This window comes from Urocitellus parryii, chromosome 1 (assembly GCF_045843805.1).
Source record: "Urocitellus parryii isolate mUroPar1 chromosome 1, mUroPar1.hap1, whole genome shotgun sequence".
NCBI lineage: Eukaryota > Metazoa > Chordata > Mammalia > Rodentia > Sciuridae > Urocitellus > Urocitellus parryii.
In genome coordinates, this window is record NC_135531.1 from 194,804,567 (window position 1) to 194,821,357 (window position 16,791).

At 36.2% G+C, this 16,791-nt stretch overlaps 1 protein-coding gene across 1 annotated transcript in view; it reads left to right on the plus strand.

Annotated features, from left to right (window-relative positions):
• The first annotated feature begins 792 nt into the window (after positions 1-792).
• Positions 793-16,791, plus strand: part of Spopl (speckle type BTB/POZ protein like) — a 56,745-nt gene continuing 40,746 nt past the window's right edge. Inside the window, exon 1 of the mRNA XM_026388310.2 lies at positions 793-1,060. The gene's annotated coding sequence lies outside the window, so the exon portion shown is untranslated. The remainder of the gene's footprint in view (positions 1,061-16,791) is intronic.

Genomic DNA, 16,791 nt, shown 5'->3' on the forward strand with positions numbered 1-16,791 from the left:
ACTGGCAAAACAGGAACTTGTGGTCCCTAAAACCTCTTTAGTGAGGTTGACTCCTGTCAGCTAGAAAAGTGTTTCGCCCCACGGGCGGGCTGAATAAAAAAGTTCTATTGTCACCCTTTTCTGTAAACTCTAAACGACTGAAGATACTACTTCTCTTCAGGCATCTGCTGAAGTACCAACGTCCAGTCCTGGGTTGCTCCAGGTCTTCAGCACGTCCCAACCATCTCCGCAGACCCTCTCTTCTGGCCCGAGACTTGCAACACATCTCCTCCAGCCGAAAACTGTAGAATTGTTTTGAATTGTCTACCCAGTGTTCTCGATTTTCCGTGGCTGTCTCTGTACAGCTGTCTTGTGTTAAGGTGGTTCCCAGAGTTCTAGGATCGCAACAGGAGCTCTCAAAAGTTGTACCTAGGCTTTCTAGAGACTGCTACAACCCCGTGGGAATCGTGCACAGGTTCCCTTCAGAGGATTAGACAAGTTAGGAGGCCTATATGAGTGGGCTTTTAAGCAAGGAAGTTTTCCTACTTGGAGAGAGTAGAGTGCCGGCAAAGCGAGGCCCGCCCTCTCTGGTGTATGGCTGCCGGGGCGGCTCCGTGCTCAGGGCCCGGCAGAGGCGGCGGCTTCCAAGACCCGGCGGCGGATCCGGGCCGCCCGGAAGTGCCAGGCTCAGGAAGGAGGCAGGAAGAGCCTCGCGAGCCGCCGCCGCGCACGCGCCTTCCCGGGCTGGGCTGGGACTGGAGTCGTAACTCGGAAGCCGGAGCCCGGACGGGCCCGGGGCGGGGTGGGGGGGCGCGCGGGGGCGGGAGCGGCGGAGGCGGCCGCCCCTGGCGGCGGGTTTGTTTATCCCGGAGAAGAAGTTTAGGAGCGGCAGATAGGGAAGGAGGGTGGACTGGGGCGGAGGGATGCGGCTCGGCAGAGGCTGCCGCCACAGGGACTCGCCGCCATCGCCCCCGCCGCCGCCGCCGCCGTCACAACCTCGGCTCCCGGGGCCCTCTCGGCCGCCGCCTCAGCCGGAGAGCAGCCGCCGCGAGGATTGCTCGCCGTCGCCCCGCAAGTCCTGGTAGGTGCCCCTCCCCCGTCGGGGTCCCAGCGCGGCCCGGGTCGCTCGCTCCTCCCCCTCCTTTCTCCAGGCCCGGCGGCCTTCTCCGGGCCCTTCGCTGCGCCCGCATCCCTCTTGGAACGGGAGCCCGGCTCTTGCGGCGCGCCTTCGGCCTTCACGGGGGTTGCCTCCAGCCCCATCCTCCGCCCCCCGGACCGCCCTCCATCCGGTGTTTCTTACTTCCTCTGGGGATGTCCTCGTCCCTGCTTGGTTTCCCAGCCTCCGCCTACCAATAGCCCCCTTAATTTTCTCCACGACCTCGCCCCTTTTACTCTTGCCGATCTCCCTTCTCTCATACCTGTGTATCTCCCCCTTTATACCTTCTTTTCTTGCCCGTCCTGCGTACTGCCCTGAGGGAGGAACTGGCCCCGCCGCCCCACAGCGTCCACCTCCATACCTCCTCATCCCAGGCACGGACCCTTGAAAGTATCGTTCTTTTAGCTCCTTTTAGAGTGCGTTCTCAGCTTTCCAGACCACTCAATGCCTCTACCCAGTGGTCTTGTCCTCAGTCTCCAAACACACATTTGCCATCTCATAAATTCTCACTTTTATAAGGGTACATTAAACTAACCGTGTGGTTCAGGGATCCAAGTCTTGAAGAACCAAATTTGACTCTGCTTTGCTCTCTTGCTGCTACCCTTTTCCCTAAATCTTCCTCTCGGATCTGTTTTTGTGCACTGACTAACATAAAGGAAAGGGGTAGTAGAATTTTCTCCCTCAAAGCAGTCATAGAGCCCAGCAGAAATAAGATTAATCTTCTGCTTATCTTAACTTTTTGCTTAATCTTCCAAAACCAAGACCGTGAACATTATCATTAAGCCCTCTGCCATCCTTTTGAAGCTCCTGATGCTTTTTTTTGGTCTGTATTTGCATAATCCTGGGCCTAGTTTGCCCCAATATAATACCCTTCTTCCTTATAATGGAATCTTGGTTCTTGGATAGGAAACTGAAGGAGTAAAAGGATTATACCTTAGAAAATTACATCTCTTCACCATGATGGAACTGGTGGGATATTTCAGATTATCCCATCATTCTTGAGAGAAATGTTGCCTGGTGGTTAAGGGCTCAGATTTTATAGTGTAATTGTCAGGATTTAAACCTCTACTCTACCACCTTCCAGCTCTGGCTTTGGGCAAATTATTTAACTTCTCAGGGCTTTAGTATCCTTGAACTGTAAAATGGGATGGTTCTCATAGGGCAGTAAGGATTGCACATGTTAATACAAATAAAGTACTTAGAACAGTGGCTCATTAATAAATATTAGCTTCTTAGCTTGACTGGATTTGGCTATTAGGTTAATTTTGAGAGGAAGGTGAGAATGGAATGCTGTTTTCTTACTCTTATTTGACACCCTTTCTGGTGTTACGATTAGATTATTTCATTACTGTATTAATTTCTCTTTATTTGAAAAAGGCAAGATTTTAGCTCCCTATTTTCTGTTTTTAATTTTGTACTGGGGAATTGAACCCAGGGGCACTTTACTACTGATCTACATCCCCAGCCCTTTTTATTTTTTTGTTTTGAGACTGGGTCTTTTTAGATTGCTGGCCTTGAACTTGTGATACTCCTGCCTTGGCCTCCCAAGTCTCTGGGATTATAGGCTTGCATTACCCAGTGGAGGGCTAGATCTTGGTTTTCAAGTGAATTGTCGGGCTACAGATAAGTCACTTCTTATTTTGTTTCTCTATTTGGAAGTTGTAAAATTTTAACTTCACTTTGAGAATAAGTGAGAAGTTGAAGTATGTAGCAGATTTATCATACTGGAAAATGAAGATTTTATGCATAGCAATTTTAGTATTGGAAGTGAAATATTCAAAGCTGGTGGGTATCTGTCTTTTATTTTGAATCATTGCAGGAGAAAGCTTTGTCTTCATTTAGAAGACTGGTACTTTTTCTCAAAACCTGTTATGTTCTTTGACATTCACATACTTTAGCTCAGTATTTATCAGATTTTATTAACTTGTTAAAATGCTGTATTGCCATATTTGCTTTCCTCATGTGCATCATTATTTACTTAATACATTTTTATATGATTTACTTAAAATCTAAGTAGGTATTATTTACTTCAGTGTTCTAAATAGTAAAATCTGAAATATCAATTTAGCATCCTAGTTACATGTAAAATGGGTACATAATTATCAAAATAAACATGTTTACCATTTATAACCTAAAATCATTTTTGTACTGCCTGGCGCTGTGTACTTTGGGTGATACTGCCTTTGCTAAGGCTGTTTCTTGGCCTAAAATATCCTTTGCTCTCTCCTGGGTATCCATATTCTACCTGTCTTCTACCTTGTACTACTGCATAATTCCTGCCAACATTGTTTTTTTTTGTTGTTATTGTTGTTGTAGTTGTTCCTTTGTTGCCTAGTGTCTGCATTCTGCATTTTTGGCTTTGAATGGTATGGGCAGCACAGCTTGAAGAAAATGACTTTCCTAGAAACGGACTCTTGAAGTTTATAGAAACTTTGAAGTGGTAGAATAAAATTGACCTTTAGTGCAGAATTGCATTTCATTAGTTTTTTGGTTTTGTAAATATACATTCTCTCCAAAAGTATTTAATGAGCATCTGCTGTATGCTAGGCACTAGGGATACAAGAGAGTGGCCCGTCTTAGTCATAGTCCCAGTAAAAATCAAGTTATATTACTTACTTTGCTATGTACCTTTCATGATACTAGTTGTATACCATTTTTGAGAGAAATGAGTAAATAGTAACCCAAATGAGTTTTCATAGTCCATAATTCCTGTGGGACCCTGGTGGGAAACAGCTCTATCAGGGAATAATAATAATACAAACTCTGCTTTTTTGTAATTTATATTCTAGTATGGCATTGACAAACAGAAAAAATTTAAGTGAGAACTGTTAATGATAATGATAACTGCTAACAGAACACTGCACCAAGCACTGTCAAATTTAAATATTCATTTAAACTCATAGTAAACTTTTAAAGAAGGCTTTGTTAATACCACCATTTTACAAATGAGGACTTTGGAAAACAGATTACTTAACTACCACAAAATCTTAAGTTCATTAAGCAATGCAGCCGGGCAGTATGGCTCTAGAGTCTATTACCCTTAGACCTGTCACTTTCTTGTCTGCTTTGTAAAATTCTTTACCTTTTTGAAAATCCTGTTTTTAATGGAACAATGGACCTTTCCTGTCTTTTTAGGTGTTTTTTTTTTTTTTAAGATCAATAAAGAAGATATAACTTTTCTAAAGCACTTGGTACCCAAGCCTTACATATGGCCAGATATTGAAGGCATTTATATTTCTTTCTTTCTTTTTTTTTTTTAAAGAGAGAGTGAGAGAGGAGAGAGAGAGAGAGAGAGAGAGAGAGAGAATTTTTAATATTTATTTTTTAGTTCTCGGCGGACACAACATCTTTGTTGGTATGTGGTGCTGAGGATCGAACCCGGGCCGCAGGCATGCCAGGCGAACGTGCTACCGCTTGAGCCACATCCCCAGCCCCGGCATTTATATTTCCTCTACTCACTGTTTCCTGAGTTGGATTTGCTTGCTTAGCAAAAATTATTGAACAATTCATCTGTTCCATGTACTTTGCTAGGTTCTAGTGACATATGATAATGAAAGAGGGCAACTGAATTCGTGGAGACAAAAGTCAGTGGGGAAATAAAGAAATTAAACAAAAAAATAATAATTAGATGATAACTGCTGTAAAGAAAATTATTTAAATAATGAAAGCCCACTCATCCTTAAGAGAATGTTTCTCTGAAGAGATGATTTTAGTCTGTAACCTAAAAGGTGAAGGGTAGTTACCCAAGTGATACTGGCTATTTCAATTTTCTAGAATTGGAAGGTTCAATAGAGACTGGACCTTACCACAGGGTGGTTTATCTGAAATGAGGCCAAAGCAGATCACAATGGCCAAAATCCATGGTAAGCATTTTGTACTTAACTCTAAGGGCAACAGGAAGCCACTGTTTAATAACTGACTAAATTACACAGATTTTTGCATGAAAAACATCACTTGACTGCTCTGCAGAGCACAGATTGGAGAGAAGCAAGTGTAAATGCAGAGACCCCAATTTAGACCTGTGCTTCTCAAACTTAACTGTGTGAAGGACCAATTCTGTTTGAATTTTCAGTTTGTACTAGTACTTTAGTGACCTATAAAATGTATGTTTTGATCTGTCAAATTGTTATATAAAGTTTCTAAAATTTGTGGGCCAGTATTAGTTCACAGACTACACTTTGAATAACATTGAGTTCAGCTATTAAAGAGTAATCTAGAGGACTGGGAATGTTTCTTAGAGCGCTTGCCTGTCATGCACAAGGACCTGTGTGTTCCATGTGTGGCACCACCATAAAAAAAGAAAATAGGTAGGAGATTATGATGGAATCTTTAGTCCAGGATGACAGTCATAGACTTAACAAATATTTGTGAGGTAAAATTGATAGAATTTGGTGATACTTAAGATTAGATTAGGAGCCTAGGGAAAGGAGAAGGCTGATTTCCATAGATGTTTTTTTTTTTTTTTTAACCTAAGTTAGGAAATATTGGAGGAGGTTGTATGGTAGTATCAAGAAAGGGGGGAAGTAAAACTCATGGAGTTTAAAAGAGGGAGACAGACAAGTGGAGATGTCTAGTAGCAAGCAGTTGCATATGCAAGTTTGGAGCTCAGGAAAGAGATTTGGACTTTAAGCTTGGGAAGTCAGCCTATAGTTTATCATTGAAGCCTTGAAGTAGGAAATGAGTTGCCTAAGGGGGGAAAAAAAAACAGAAGATAAGGCAGCTTTGGTCTAAACCCAGTGAATCTTCCACATTTAAACATAGGAAAAAGGAAATGAAACAAAGGATATTGAGAAGGAGTAGCTAGAGACTAGAGGAGATTTTCCTTTGCATTACTGAAGCTATGGCAGTAAACTGTTTGAAAGGGGCAAGAGTGGGCAGTCAACTATTTTGAACGCAGCTGAAAAATCACATAAATTTTGGACTCAAGAATATACATTGGATTTAGCAACATGGAGAAAATTTTGTATTTCTCATTAGCCCATCCATAAACCATTTGATGATGAATTTTGTTTTAATCTGCCAAAGCTACATCCTGAATTTAGAATAAAATTATCATATCTATAGCATGAGCTATATTTTCCTTCCTTAGCTCAGCCCCATGTTTTCTGTTTATAACCATCTGGATATTCTATAAGTATCTCAAACTTTTTTCCACACAATGTATTTATTCAGACTATCGTTTTTAAAGATTTCACTATCATACACTGGATTCTAGAGTTTTAGATATGTGATTAGAACTCAGAGTCTAGACAGTTAACTATTAGTTATTCTATTGCAAATAGTGCTATTATATCAATTTATTTGCATGGCCTCTTAGATGCAGAGAAGGGGCACTGGGGAAGACTTTCAAAGGAAAATGACACTAGGGCAGAGTATTTCTGAAAGGCAGTTTAAACTTAGGTGGAGACAGCAGTGCAGTACTAGAGGAACATAAAGAAATGATATTTCAGTTATTCTGAAAGCATGCACAGACAAGAATTGTGGATACTGTAAGTGACAAAACCTTAATTGGTATAGTTAAGTTCCCATAGAAAATAGTGAGATAGAAGGGAAAATGATGTTAATAATAGATTGTTACAGCATAGTAAATGAAAGTTCTAGAAGGAAGGTATAGGCTTTAAAGTAAAAGAAGAGTAGACTATCAAAACCTGCTACTGAAATGTTTTGTTGAGTTATTTTAGAAACATTTTTATATTATTCTAATCTAAGGTAGACTTCCTTAAATTTTATGTTAAAAAATTATAACTTTAAAAATTTTGTTTTACAAGTTATTTATTTATTTATTGCTGCTGGGAATTGAACCCAGGGGCACTTTAACCCTGAGATACATCTCAGCCCTTTGTTTTTTTTTTTTTTTTTTTTTTTTAGGGTTTTTTTTTTATTGGTTGTTCAAAACATTACAAAGCTCTTGACATATCATATTTCATACATTAGATTCAAGTGGGTTATGAACTCCCATTTTTACCCCAAATACAGATTGCAGAATCACATCAGTTACACATCCACATTTTTTTGTATTTAATTTATTTATTTATTTTTATTTATTTATTTTTTTTAAGAGAGAGTGAGAGAGGAGAGAGAGAGAGAGAGAGAATTTTTATTTATTTATTTTTTTTAGTTCTCGGCGGACACAACATCTTTGTTGGTATGTGGTGGTGAGGATCGAACCCGGGTCGCACGCATGCCAGGCGAGCGCGCTACCGCTTGAGCCACATCCCCAGCCCTGTATTTAATTTAATCTTAATTTTTGTTGTTGTTTTAAGATGGGGTTTCACTTAAGTTTTTAAGGTTGGTCTTCAACCTGTTGTTCCTGCCTCAGCCTCCCAAGTTGCTGAGATTGCAAGGCATGTACCACCCTGCCCAGCTCTTTGTGGTTCTTACTAGTTGTCAGTTTTTAATATTATATTCTAAATCATGTAATATAACTGAGATTGGACTTTACATAGGCAAAGGCTAGCAGATTTAAACAGTTTCTGATCCTAAATAAAATCTCATTACTTCAAACTATGATTGGAATTGGTCTGCATACACCTGAAGAAAAAAGTACAATGGAAAAATACATCTGTGCAATATGAGTGTATTTATAAAATATGTCTACCCTTCTTTGGATTATTGTGTTTGTTTACATTCTATATTAGATAAAAGATAAATATAGTTAAGTATAACAATTACAAAGGTTTCATTCTCTTAATAGTTAATGCAGATCTGAAAGGTTGTAGTGAACTAAAAAAGTACTAGCAAGCTTTTAAAATATAACTTGAGGTTTGTTAATAAAGAAGGAACCATTGTTATTTGGTCTGGGTGTATTTTCTGAAGCAGATTTATTTGTTTTTATCTTGTATCAAATACACTTATACCTCTCCTTCCTTGCCCTGTACTCCAAGTAATTGATTTTTTTTTTAAATAGACTTAATTATTTTAAAAGCTATGTTAGATTCATAGCAAACTTGAGTAAAAGCTACAAAGATTTCTCAAATAACTCTCTGTGCCCACACGTACATTACATCCCTCGTTATAACAATGACATACCAGAGTGGTACATTTGTTACAGTGATGAATCTATTGATGTATTGTTATCACCAGTCTATAGTTTACATTAGGATTCACTCTTGGTGTTATGTATTCTATGAATTTGGGCAGATTTATTATGGTATGTGTCATTCAAAGTAGTTTCCTGACCTAAAAGTCCTCTTTCTCCCATTACAATGGCCATAGGCCCCTAATACCTAATTACTATTTATGTTTTTTACTGTTTTGTGTTTTAACAAATGTGATAGAGATGAAGTCATAATTCATGTATCCTTTTCAGAGTAGCTTCTTAGTACAAGTTTTCTCCATATTTTTTTTTTATGGCTTGATAGTTTATTTCTTTTTAATGCTGAACAATATTCCATTACTGGATGTACCACAGTTTGTTTATTGTATTACAGAACATCTTGATTGCTTCAAAGTTTTAGCAGTTATGAATAAAGCTGCTGTGAACTAGCTGATCTTTTTTATGAAGACAGATTTTTGTCTCCTTTGATTGGATGGTATAGTAAGAATATATTTAGTTTTATAAGAAGCTGCTCAACTGTCGTCCAAAATAGTTGTGCCATTTGGCATTCCCACCAGCAATGTATGAGAGACTTTCTTTTGTTCCACATCTGCATCAGCAATTGGTGTTAGTGTTCTGGATTTGGCCACTATAATAGGTATATGGTATATCACATTGTTTTAATTTGCATCTCCTTGATGACAGATGAGGTGAAGCTTCTTTTCATGTGCTTGTTTTACTGTATTTATATCTTCTTTGGTGTAGTGTCTATTAAGGAAGTTCCTATTTTTCAGTTGATTTGTTTTCCTATTACTGAGATTGAAGATATATATATATATATATATATATATATATAGTCTTTTATCAGGTATGTCTTTTACTGTAAGTATTTTCTCCCAGTCTGTGGCTTGTCTTCATTCTTTTGCAGAGGAGGAAATTTTAATTTTTATAAAGATTAGCTTATCAATTAATTGATGTCTTGTGCTTTTAGTTTTATCTCTAAAAGTTACCACCAAATCCAAGTTCATTTGGATTTTCTCCTCTGTTGTCTTGTAGGAGTTTTATAGTTTTGCATTTTACAGTTAGGTGTATCTATGATCTGTTTTTTGAGTTAGTTTTTATGAAAGGTATAAAAAAGTCTGTGTCTGGATTTTTTTTTCTTATGTGAATGTTCAGTAGTTTTGTTATAGGGGAAAGGTGTCTCCAAGAGTTCCAGGAGAGAAAGGGGGAATTTGACAGAGGACTAGTGAGGGTTATTGGTTTACATGATAGAAAAGAATTTATTCATGTATCAGGTAGAGGAATAGACAGATTTAGGAAAGTAGATACATTTTCAAGGGAAAATGTTGGCATTCTCAATGCCTGTGAGGTAAAGCAAGGAATACACATTCATGGGAGAATATGGGCCATCTCAAAAGTGAGAGAAATGGTTTTGGGGTTCTCCAGTTGTCTTTTAAAGGAAACTTGGTGAGGGGTGGGTATGGGGAAGTATATAGGAATAATATCGGTTTGGTGATGTCAGGATGGTTTCTGTGGTCTGGTCAATCTCAGGATTCTGATATGGTGGTGTTCATCATCTTATTTCCTTGTTGTTTCTTTATGTCTCCTTTCTACTTATTTCTTTGGGTCCAGCACCATTTGTTGAAAGGACTATTGTGATATAATGTGAAATTTAGCTTCTTTGTCTCCTGTTTTGTCATATAGCTCCTAGAACACTTGAAATTTCCTGAGTGGTAGAATATCTTTTTTTTCCCCTCATAATGAGCCCCCTTTTTAAACTTCTGAATATATGCTAATGAGGTTACTGAGAGTGGGCTCCTTTAGATAGCCTAAGGATGGGGCCAGTCACCAAAAGAAGTACTGAGCAGATTGAATGATTAGAGTTTCAGCCTCATCCACTTGACCTCTGGGAAGTGTGTGTGAGATAGGCTGAAGATCAAGCTCTGAAAATTCCTTTTTTAAAAATTTTTAAAGTTTTTGAAAATTCTTGAATAATATTTGATCCCTTAACCCATGAGATCTGATGCTCTATTTAGATAGTGCCAGAATTGAATTATTTATAAAACATTGAGCTGTTGTCTACTGGTGAATTGGTGTCTGGGAGGTCACCTAAATAAATGTTTTTTGTTGAGCATGAGAGCATACAAGTTTGTTTTTTCCTCTTACAACTGTATTTGCTACATTGTATTTCCTACATTGTATTTCCTTTGGTTCTCTGTCAAAGATCAGTTGATCGTTTGTTCTATTTCTGGGATCACTGCTCTATTCCATTGATCTATATGTATTCTCTTCCACCAATATCACACTGTCCTGATTATTGTGAATTTATAGTAAATCTTAAAGTTGGTAGTGTCAGTCTTCCAACTAAGTTCTCGTAGTGTTGTGTTGACTGTTTTGGGTCTTTTGACTCTTGACATAAATTTTAGAGTCAGTATCCACAAAATAACTTGCTGGGATTTCAACAAGAATTCATTGAATCTGTAGATCAGTTGGAAAAAACTGACATTTTGACACTTTGTCTTTCTGCCCTTTGATATGGAATATCTCTCCATTTATATAGTTCTTTGATTTATTTCATCAGAATTTTGTGATTTCCACATAGATCTTGTACACATTTTGTTAGATATATATCTAACAAATATTTCAATTTTGGGGGTGCTAATGTACATGATACAGTATTTTTAATTTCAGATCCTACTTGTTTATTGCTGGGTATTTAGGAAGGTAATTGACTTTGGCATATTAACTTTATGTCCAGCAACATTGCTGTAGTCACTAATTAATTCCAGTAGGTTTTTACTGATTCATCTGTGAACAGTTTTATTTCCTTCTTCCCAATCTTTATCCCCTCTGCCCCAACCTTTTTCTTGTATTTTTGTATTAGCTAAGCCTCCCTGTACAGTGTAGAAAAAAAGCAGTGGTAAGAGGGGACATCTTTCCCTTCTTCCTGAATTTACTGGAAAGCTTCAATTTCTTGCCACCAAGTATGATGTTAACTAGGTTATTTTTTATTTTTTTTGTTTGGTTGGCTTTTTAAAAAAATCAAGCTGAGAAAGTTTCCCCTATTTCCTAGTGTTAAAGATGAAGGGGCATTTAATTTTGTCAAATATTTTTTCTGTATCTATTATATGATCATGAAATTTTCCTTATTTGGTCTTTTGATATATCAGGTGATAAATTATATTAATTAACCTCCAGATACTGAATTAGCCAGTATTCCCAGGATAAATTCCACTTAGTTGTGATATCCAAGTTTTTAAAATATATTTTTAGATTTGATTTGCTAATATTTTGTTGAGGAATTTTCTCTCTGTTCATGAGAGATATTTATTAGTACTTTTCTTGTTAATGTCTTTGGTTTTAATATTCATACAATAAATTAGGAAGTATTATCTTTCTTTCAATCTTCTAAAAGAGTTTGTAGGGAATTGATAAAAATTTCTTCTTTAAAAATCTGATGGAATTCACCAGTGAACCCATCTGAGTTTGGTGTTTTCTGTTTTGATAGGTTATTCATTATTTATTGAGTTTCTTTAGATTTAGACACATCTTCGTGGTCTATTTTTTCCTTTCTTTTTTTTTTTTTTTGGTAGTACTGAGGATTTAACCCAGGCCTTGTGCATGTCTCTCTCACTTTTTCTTGGTTAGCTTGGCTAGAAGCTTTTTGTTTTTTCAAACAAAACAAAACAAAACAAAAAAAACCATGAACAACTTTTGTTTTCATTGATTTTTTTTTCTCCTTTTGATTTCCTGTTTTTAATTTTAGTGATTTCTCCTCTAATCTTTATTTTTTTCTTCTACTACTTTTGTGTTTAATTTACTTCTAGTTTCCTAAGGTGGAAGTTTAGATGATTTATTAAATTATTTTCTTTTTTAATAACCATTGACCCTTGATATCCGGGGGATTCGTCTTAGGATCTACTGTGAATAACAGAATTGTGAATGCTCGTGTCCCTTATATAAAATAGCATAGTAATTTCAGATAATCTATACACATTCTTCTGTGTACTCTGCATCAACTCTAGATTACTTATAATACCTGATATGAGGTAAATCCTTTTTTTAATTCCATGCTAGGGATTGAAAGTTGGTGGTGCTGAACTAATGAGTGACAATCCCTAGACCTTTTTATTTTTTGTTTTGAGACAGGGTCTCCCTAAATTGCCGGGACTGTCCTTGAACTTGAAATCCTCCTGCCTTAGTCTCTTTGAGTTGCTGGGATTATAGGTGATGTGCCACCATGCACAATGTAAATCCTATATAAATAGTTGGTATACTGTATTGTTTAAGGGATAAATGACAATAAGAAAAAATACTATAATATTCAGTGTAGATGCAGTTTTTCCCCCCAATTTGTGATTGGTTAAGTCTACAAATTTGTGGAACCCATGGATGCAGAGAGCCAACTATATGCCTCTGTCATTACTAATTTCCCTCAAACTCTGCTTTTGCTGTACCTCACAATTTTAATAAGCTTTGTTTTCATTTTTCATTTAGTTTAAAATATTTTTATATTTCTCAGTTTCTTCTTTGACCCTTGTGTTATTTAGAAATGTGTTATTTAACCTCCAAGTATTTGTACATGTGTCTCTCACTACCTTTCTATTTTATTAATTTCTATTTTAATACTGTTGTTATTAAGTTATATTTAATAATATAATTTCTATTTTAATACTGTTGTGCTGAGAGCAGATGGTATTTCTTAAGGTGTGTTTTTGGCCCAGGATGTCATCTCTTGGCCATTGTTCCATGTGTGCTTGAGAAAAACATTTATTCTATTGTTTTTGGATAAAGTAGTCTATAGATACACATTATATTCCAGTTAATTGATGGTGCTGTTGAGTTCATCTTATTTCCTAACTAATTTCTTCCTGCTGGATCTGCTCATTTCTGTTAGCAGAGTCCTTGTGTGTTGATATATTTCTCTTTACAATTCTATCAATTTTTGCCTCCCATATTTTGATGCCCTGTTGTTAGATGCATTCATATTAAGGATCTAATTTTTTTATTTATTTGTGAGAATTGACTCCTTTATCATTATGTAATACCCCCCTTTTATGCCTAACAAAATAACTGATTTTAAAAGTAAATATTAAAGTACTCCAAGTATTTTTTCAACTGTCATTTGGATGCAACTTTTTTGGTTTAGGGCGAATTCCCTTGAAAGGTAAATAGTTTTCATGCTGCAAGACAAAAAATAAAAATAAATAACAGTGAATATAAACTTGTTTTGAAATTGCTAAGAAAAGTACAAATACAACAAACACTTAAATGAATTGCGTTTCATAAATTGAATTCAATTTTGGGTTGGCATCTCTCAGGATAAGTTTAAACTTTTAAGTTCACAAATTCAACATCACAATTAAGTTTAATATGTCTAGTTTTACTGGAAAAGCTTTAGTGGAGCATAGATACTTAAGTAGAGTAAGTCCATCTTTTAAAACATGAAAATTTTAATTTGAGCATTTTTATCAATGGCATTTGAGAACTGGCTTGAATTAAGTAGTATTGTGGTTTATGCTTTATTGTTCATTTTTATGTTCTAACTTGTCTGGTTTATTTTCATTGTTGTTTTATTTGCCTCCCCTTCCCAAGTCTTTTATGAACAAAAATGTCCTTCTCAACTTGTATGGTGAAATCAGTATTTTTTTCTTAAGAGTTTGTTTGAACATGATCCTGGTTTATCCTAACCAGGTTAACTTGAAAATGAGCCTGAGAAATTAATAACTTACTATAGTATAAATATAGCTTTGCACTAAATTTCCTCATAAATCATTTTAATTAAAAGGAAAGACATGTCCTTTTTATTTTTATTTGTTTTTTTAATATATATTTTTACAATACTAGGAATTGAACCCAGTTGCTCCCTACCACTGACCTATATTCCCAGCCCTTTTTTTCATACTGGGTATTTAACCCAGGGGTACTTTACTACTAAGCCACATCCACAGCCCTTTTTATTTTTTATTTTGAGGCAGGGTCTCACTAAGTTGCTGAAGGCCTTGCTAAATTGAAGAGACTCTCCTCAAACTTGATTCTCCAGTCGTGGCTTCTCAAGTTGGTAGGATTAAAGGCATGAACCACTGCTCCTGACTCCTTTTTATTTTTTATTTAAGACAGGGTCTCAGGCTGGAACTGTAACTCAGTGGCAGAGCACTTGCCCAGCATGCATGAAGCACTGTGTTCAAACCTCAGCACCACATAAAAATAAACAAATAAAGGCATACTGTCCATCTACAACTACAAAAAAAAAAAAAAAAAAAAAAAGACAGGGCCTCCTGAGGCTGGCCTTGGATTTGCGATCCTCCTGCCCCCTCCTAAATTCTAGGGATTATACATATGTGCCCTGATGCCCAGGAAAACACATATAAAATATCTTGAATTATAATTGCTTGTCAATTACCAGATGCATTATTATTTTATGGACCTAAATAGAGAACACTGTGAATTTCCAATTGTTAGATGCTATCTATTTCAGAAATGTTAAAATGTGACACAATAGTTGTCTTAGAATTGGTGAAACATAGAATTAATACTGCCTTATTTTAGGATTGTCACTCAAGATCTTCAGAACAACTAAACTCCCAATGTGGAGTGAAGACAGGACAAATTTTGCTCAAGAACTTTCCAAGCACCATATCATAGAGGTTAAGAGCATATGCAACCATCCTGCAATTTAACAGACTTTTGACTTTAGGCTGGTTATTTCGTCATGGTTTTCTCCTTTGTAAAATTGAAATGATGATTGTACCACCTCCTAAGGTTATGATAACTAAATGAATTATATTTATATTTAAACTAGTACATCCCATGCAGTTAAGTTTTTGTATATTTTGTTAATTAAAAATATTCATGCCCAAGGTATACAAGTAGATGATTACTTAAAGGAAGAGGAAAAGGATCTTATCAAATGGTTCTTTCATATTTTGTGCACACAATAAAATAATTTCTTGATATGTCTTTTAAAACTAATGTAAGATTGTAGCCTTTACAATTCTGACATCAAAGTTATATTTTTATTTTCATTAAAAATAATACTGTGAATGTTTTTTCTGATATAAAGAGGCTGATTCATAGTGGGGTTGGGAGGGGAAGCATGTGAAGATTAGACGAATTCTAGATAGGGCAAAGGAAGGGAGGGGGCGGGTAAGGGGAGGTGTAAGAAAGATGGTGGAATGAGATGGACATCATTTCCCTAAGTACATGTATAAAGACTGGAATGGTTTGAGTATACTTTGTATGCAACCAGAGATATAAAAAAAGTGCTCCATATGTATATTATGAATTATAATGCATTCTGTTGTCATAGGTAACAAATTAGAATAAAAAATTTAAAAAATAATATTATGTAAAGGTTCTGCTGAGATCTGGTTTCCTTTTTATCTCTGATAATACTGATTTAGTCAGAATATTAATGAGCTATGGTAGTAATCTTAACCTTGATTGGCTTAACTTAAGATTTTTGTCAACTTCATAAGGAACTCATTCGTGAGTAATTTTGAAGTGTTTCAATATTGCAGACATTTAGTTTTAGTTAAAACATACCACTTTGTCTTGTGGTATATGTGAAGAAAGGTATTACTGAGGCTGTTTTTATTTTAATGGTTTTCTATGCACATGACTTGGTTTGTCTTTAAGATTTAAAGTCTTGTCATATTCCTTGGTAACAAAAATAGCTTAAGTCCCTACTTTGAACTTCTTGATTTTTCCCCCATTCCTATTTTTTACTTTTCCCCCATGTGTTTTTTTTTTTTAATTGAGGGGTAATAGCATTAATTTACTTTACAGATATTTATTGACCAATTATTAAATTCCAATTTCTGTGTTTATAATGATGAATTCACTCTTTGGGCTTTATAAATAGTTTCTTAGTTAATGAGTACTTAGGCATGGTGCTGAGTAAAATACATACACATACATGCACACACCCACACACACTGCCTCTTTGTTTTAATCATCCTAACTACCCTACTAGGGTAGGTATGCTTCTCAACTGTTTCTGCAAAGTAAATGGCAGAGAAGAGAAACTGTTGGAGATGGAAAAGGAGGTATAGATCTTAGTGTGGTCAGGTTGGTGGGGGAAGGGAGACCTTTGATATTAAAATTCTTTTAAAATTTTTTCAAAAATGAAAAAAAAATTCACTTTTGCATTGTATTGTCTTAATATAGTCTTCTTGGTTTTAATACCAAAATGTTTTAAATTAGCATGAGAATAGACAAATGTGTTCAGTTTTACTGGGTAAGGTATAGGCAATGGGAACAAGAATTTATTATAAACTTCAAGGTATTGGGGTTGCTTATTTATTTATTAAATATGTCTACTTTTTTCAGTAAACTTTGAAATATAATATCCATTCAAAGACATGTACATCATAATATAGCATGTATAGTCTATTCTGGTTTCTTACCCTGATTATATGTCATTGTGATCAGCCATGTCGTGAGTAGCAGTAGCATATTCATTCTCCTTTTATAGTATTCCATTGTATGACTGTGTATATATGTCATAATTTATCCATTCTCTTGATGGATAATCTAGGTTGTTCCAGTTTGGAGCTGTAATGAATAGGGCATTATATAATATTTTTATATTCCTGTACCTGTCTTTGGGTGCACAGAT